The sequence below is a fragment of the Acipenser ruthenus genome, chromosome 24 (assembly GCF_902713425.1).
Source record: "Acipenser ruthenus chromosome 24, fAciRut3.2 maternal haplotype, whole genome shotgun sequence".
NCBI classification, from domain to species: Eukaryota; Metazoa; Chordata; class Actinopteri; order Acipenseriformes; family Acipenseridae; genus Acipenser; species Acipenser ruthenus.
The window spans coordinates 2,335,015-2,341,259 of NC_081212.1; the positions used below are offsets into that span (position 1 = coordinate 2,335,015).

The 6,245-nt window shown below is 47.7% G+C and overlaps 1 long non-coding RNA gene across 1 annotated transcript; it reads left to right on the forward strand.

Moving 5' to 3' along the window:
• Positions 1-1,060: 1,060 nt before the first annotated feature.
• Positions 1,061-5,016, forward strand: LOC117963302 (uncharacterized). The gene is made up of 2 exons (XR_009308442.1): positions 1,061-1,567; positions 4,393-5,016. It is a non-coding gene; the product is annotated as an uncharacterized LOC117963302 (long non-coding RNA).
• The last annotated feature ends 1,229 nt before the right edge of the window (positions 5,017-6,245 follow it).

The window sequence follows — 6,245 nt, forward strand, 5'->3', positions numbered from 1 at the left end:
ACTGCCTCCCACACTGCAGCCCAGCACTATAACCACTGAGCTACTCAAAACCACTGCCTCCCACACTGCAGCCCAGCACTATAACCACTGTGCTACTCAAACCCACTACCTTCCACACTGCAGCCCAGCACTATAACCCCTGAGCTACTCAAACCCACTACCTTCCACACTGCAGCCCAGCACTATAACCCCTGAGCTACTCAAACCCACTGCCTTCCACACTGCAGCCCAGCACTATAACCACTGAGCTACTCAAACCCACTGCCTTCCACACTGCAGCCCAGCACTATAACCACTGAGCTACTCAAACCCACTGCCTTCCACACTGCAGCCCAGCACTATAACCACTGAGCTACTCAAATCCACTACCTTCCACACTGCAGCCCAGCACTATAACCACTGTGCTACTCAAACCCACTACCTTCCACACTGCAGCCCAGCACTATAACCACTGTGCTACTCAAACCCACTACCTTCCACACTGCAGCCCAGCACTATAACCACTAAGCCACTCAATCCCACTGCCTCCCACACTGCAGCCCAGCACTATAACCACTGAGCTACTCAAACCCACTACCTTCCACATCTCTGAGATACCCTGCTACAGCTAATTTCCAGTTTGAAGGATAATTTAGCAAGAAGAGATTTTGAATATATTTTCCTTCCTTCCTCTCTCTCTCTCTCTCTCTCTCTCTCTCTCTCTCTCTCTCTCTCTCTCTCTCTCTCTCTCTCTCTCTCTCTCTCTCTCTCTCTCTCTCTCTCTGGCAAAGAAGAGCACACATGGTTTTAATAACAACAGCAAGCTCCAGAAATTTCCTGTGCAGTTTAAAGCTGGATACTTGACTCCCAGACAAAGGAATTTAGATTTTTTTATTTTTTTTATTTTTTTAACTTTTTGTTACACAACAACTTTCCGTGTTGTGCAACCTGTTCTGGGCAGCGCCGTCAAACCCATTGGTCAGGAAAGCTGTGTGACTGGGGGGGGGGGGGGCTTACGGAACATGGGAGTTACCTTACACACGGGGGTTCTATATATCTATAAATATACATGCAATCACTCGCACACACACACACGCACACACACTCACGCAGAGCCTACATGTGCACCATGAAGAGGAAGGAAGTCTCATGGAGCTGGGGATTTAAAGAATCTGCACACTAGACTTGAATGTATTCAACTTGAGCTTGTGTTTGATTAAATTAAAACACTCTGGATTGTCCTGGACTATTTTATTATCCGTGAAGTAAGCTGACTGGCACCGGCGATTTAAAATCCAGTAATAATAATAATAGTGATTAAGTTTGGTTAAAGTAAATCTGGACGTATTTTAGAGAGGGAGAAATAAAAACAGACAGCGCCATATGAAGCTGGTTTCTTGGGATGAGTTTGGGACAATCAAAGCTGGTTAACCTGAGGAATGCTGTCTGGAGCGCTGGAATGTTTTTGGAAAACCGGCTTGTTTGGGAGCTGCTGGATGGAGGAGGAGAGGAGAGGAGAGGAGCGGAGCGGAGAGGAGAGGAGAGGAGAGGAGAAGCCAGACCAACCACATCAAGCTTTCCTATGCATGTATGGTAAAGCCTATAAGTTACTAAGTAAAGCAGACAAACGTTTCAGCTGAAGCCTTCATCTGTTTATGTATATGTGGGTGGGCATTTTAGACTCCTACTGCACAGCAGTCTGTGCCACGCCAGGTTTTACTCCAAGCCAAATTAGACACACCTGTTACCTATAAACTGTGATTACTCAGGCCCATGGTAAAATCTGGAATGGATCAAAATGCTATGCAATGGGAGTCCCATCCCTGATGCATGTATTTGTTTGATTTATAATATTGTTAATAATACATTTCTCTGTAACAGTATATCTTTCTCACCAGTGCTTTGCTACAGCATCACACTGCCTCTCTCCCGTCCCTCAGCTCTAACCACTAGGCCACCCTACTAGGTAAAAGATTAAACACCTCATTCTAATTACACAAAATAAAGTAAATAATAAGAGGGAGTGGAGTCTGTTTGGAGTGGTGGCTGATGTCATGCAGTAATGGGAAGCAGTGGTTGGAGTCTGTTTGGAGTGATGGCTGACGTCATCCAGTAATGGGAAGCATTGGGTGGAGTCTGTTTGAAGTGGTGGCTGACGTCATGCAGTAATGGGAAGCAGTGGGTGGAGTCTGTTTGAAGTGATGGCTGATGTCATGCAGTAATGGGAAGCAGTGGGTGGAGTCTGTTTGGAGTGGTGGCTGACGTCATGCAGTAATGGGAAGCAGTGGGTGGAGTCTGTTTGAAGTGGTGGCTGATGTCATGCAGTAATGGGAAGCAGTGGGTGGAGTCTGTTTGAAGTGATGGCTGATGTCATGCAGTAATGGGAAGCAGTGGGTGGAGTCTGTTTGGAGTGGTGGCTGACGTCATGCAGTAATGGGAAGCAGTGGGTGGAGTCTGTTTGGAGTGGTGGCTGACGTCATGCAGTAATGGGAAGCAGTGGGTGGAGTCTGTTTGGAGTGGTGGCTGACGTAATGGGAAGCAGTGGGGTGTTTTGTAAACAGAGTAACCGCAAACTCACAGATTCCTTTTGGGTTTGCAGAGAGGGAGGAGGGAGGTGGAGAGGAGGGCTAGGTGGGGTGTGGAAAGAGAGGAGGAGCAAACAGGAGGAGGAGAGAGGTGGAGGGGAGGGAGGTGGAGAGGAGGGCTAGGTCGGGTGTGGAAAGAGAGGAGGAGCAAACAGGAGGAGGAGAGAGAGAGGGAGGAGGGAGGTGGAGAGGAGGGCTAGGTCGGGTGTGGAAAGAGAGGAGGAGCAAACAGGAGGAGGAGAGAGAGAGGGAGGAGGGAGGTGGAGAGGAGGGCTAGGTCGGGTGTGGAAAGAGAGGAGGAGCAAACAGGAGGAGGAGAGAGAGAGGGAGGAGGGAGGCCCCGAGGTGCCAGCGAGTCCACTGGAGTGCCAGTGCCTGCTGGTGATTAACACACACTCTCAGAGTGCCCTGGTTCAGTCTCGCTGCCGTGCACTTTCACTGGGATTTCAGATCCTCTGATAGCACCACACAGTACAGCTTGGACAAAGAAACGTCACCACGGGTCCCATTGACAGCCCAGCAACACCGGTCTTGCAGAACTGAAAGACTGCTTTGAATTAAAATCCAGGAACCTTCAAATAGAATCACACACTTGTCATGTAATAGTGATATCTGTTAGGCAAAGAGACTTGGTAATTGCATGCAGAATTTGATCATTAGCATTCCGAGGTCTGGCATTGGCGAGGTCTCTCTCTCTCTCTCTGTCTCTCTCTGTCTCTCTCTCCCTCCCTCTCTCTCTCTCTCTCTCTCTCTCTCTGATCCTCAGTTTTGGTTGGGAGGTGACTCTGAGACTCCTCAGTGCTGACGGCTGCCTGCCTGCCTGCACTTCCTGTTTTTAGGACAGTGTGTTCCAGTTTCAGCAGGGCTCACAGCCAGCCCGGCCCACGCTCCCTGGATATCCCACTCCCTCCATCATTCCCTCCTCCTCCCCCTCTCTCTATCCCTCCCCCTCTCTCTACCCCTCTCTCTATCCCTTGCTTCTCCCTATTCTTCTGAAATTATGGAACAGCCACATCAAAAGCGATTTCAGCAAACAGGAGAGACCCAAGCTAGTTTGACTAGGCCCCCTGTGCCTCCTATAATTCTTCATATAGTTCAGTTATAAGATCTATAACTACCCGTTTCACAGCATGCAATCATTATTATTGTTTTCTGTCTTTTTGTTTATTTATTTTTTTTATAATAATTGTATATATTGAACAATCAGCTCGGAGAAATCCAGGGATCGCAATTCAAACGGCTGAGCAGGGTTTAGAGCCGCAGTAACCATGGGGACGAGGCTGGGTGTTTGTGTTGCCATGGCGGCGGGCCCAGTCGGCCTGATTCAGTGTGGTTTGGCAGATCCGCGGTCAGCGCCTGGCTCAATCCTGGGCGTTTATTCATCAGGGGAGATTTTAATAACGTCGGTCAGCTCTGGAAACAGCTGGATAAGACAGCCGACGAGGATTCGGTCATTGCTCGGGTCTGGCAGAGAGAACTGGCGCCATCTACTGCACAGAAACAGCACTGAAATAAAAAGCTGACTAAACCAGGGCTGGCAATAAGACTCCCATTGCACAGCAGTTTGATAAATTCCTGGTTTTACTATGAGTTTAATGAGACACACCTGAGCCTGTTACCTCTACACTGTGGCTAATCAAGCTCGCAGTAAAACCTAGAATAGGGGTCTCCCTTCCATCCATGCAATCGTTTTCAACTCAATAAACGTTCAACTTCCTGTTACCTTGCAGATTGAGGAACCTGGCAGTGCAAACACATATTCGTGTGAAGCTTATCTTTTTTTTCAAACTCTTATTTATATAAATAAACCACGCTTTTCTTTTTTCAGACACGCAGATTGCGACTGGGATTGAATACACTGAGACCCAGGAGATTTAGAGAAGGGGGCGTGTGCCTGGAATAAACGCCGAAGACGTCTCGAATAATGGAGGTGACGTCATCGCAGCTGTGTGGTCAGAGTGTGGCACCGAACGAGCGAAGGTGTTCCCGGGCCACGCTGCTCCCCCGTCCCGAACAGTAAGAGTTTATGTGCTGTGGGAACCTCGGGAATCGGCGTATACACTCTTACAGTTCAGGGCGACCGGGAGACCATCCTTCTCCTGCAAAGAGGACATAGCCGTTTAAAACAAGGGCTTAGACTGTGAATTGTGGATCCCCTTTTGAAAGTTTCCCGCAGTAAAAGCACAGCAGAGTGTAATCAAGCGTAGGCAATGCACGGTAAAGTATAGGCACGCATTGTAAAGCCCAGAGCGGCGCTGTAAAGCTGCTTTTAAACACAGCAAACCACGGTAAACTGTTTTAAACGCAGAGTATAACCATGGGCTACATTACCGTGCAAATGCTCCGTGGAAACTTTTCGAAGGGTCGCTGAATTGTGATCATTTCTTAGAAGACATGCACTGAATAGGACAAACGTTCTTGAATGATGAATAAATGTGACTGATAGATACGATGAACATATACACCCTCTGTTTTTTTTTTGTTTTTTTTTAAGAAGTCTTACTGATAATTTTCTCGTATATGACTACAACAGCTCGTTAGCTTAAAATTTAGCGGTTTGACACAGTTTCCCTTGGCGGTAGTTGTTGTTTGGGCTCCCTCTGCTGGTGGAGTCTTGGTACTGCTGGTATGATCAGCTTCACGGGTTGCAGTGCCCTGTGTTTGTTTAATGTTAAGGTGGACTCGACAACGGGCTGGGCAAAGGATTGCTCCGACAGGCTGAAAACAGAGCTGCCGTGGATTCAGACAAGGATCTCCCGGGCCCCACACGATTGAGCATTGAGCTGCTCCATCTCAGAGTCCCACTTTCTAAAATGTAAAATACAAAATACAAAAACCATGCAGCATCCGCTGATCGTCAATAATGGAGATCAGACTCGTGCAATATGGATGCGCCGGGAGGACCGGCTGCAGCCTGGTTTGTCATGCCGAGTTTAATTTCACAACAATCCCAAACCATACCGGATCAGAGCGGAGGCAGCAGGAGAGAGCGCCCTCTGGTCCTGTCCCATCCTGGGAGCTGTCATTAGCACTTCCCTTCCACAGCAGTATAGGCACACGATTTTAACATTAGACAGTCCAGTATTAGTGCTAATCGGGGGCTGTGTGAAACGAGTCGTTTAAGTATAGAATTTAACACTTAAAGAGAATCCTCTGCTACACCCTAAACTGAACGAACCCTGAAGAGTGAAGCTGAGGGCCAGTGTAACTTACTAAGGCGTTTTATGCAACAAGCCACTTATTTGAAGTTCATGTAACCCCTTCACCACAGTAAATATGCATGGTAATTGTGCAGTTTTGGTAATGGTTTGCCATGTTTTGTAATGTGCTTCACCACACATCTCTGTGCTTTACAATGCTTCCCTATGCTTTACCAGACCTCTGTGCTTTACAATGCTTCCCTATGCTTTACCAGACCTCTCTGTGCTTTACAATGCTTCCCTATGCTTTACCATACCTCTTTGTGCTTTACAATGCTTCCCTATGCTTTACCAGACCTCTCTGTGCTTTACAATGCTTCCCTATGCTTTACCATACCTCTCTGTGCTTTACAATGCTTCCCTATGCTTTACAACGCCCCTCTGTGCTTTACAATGCTTCCCTATGCTTTACCACGCCTCTCTGTGCTTTACAATGCTTCCCTATGCTTTACCACGCCCCTCTGTGCTTTACAATGCTTCC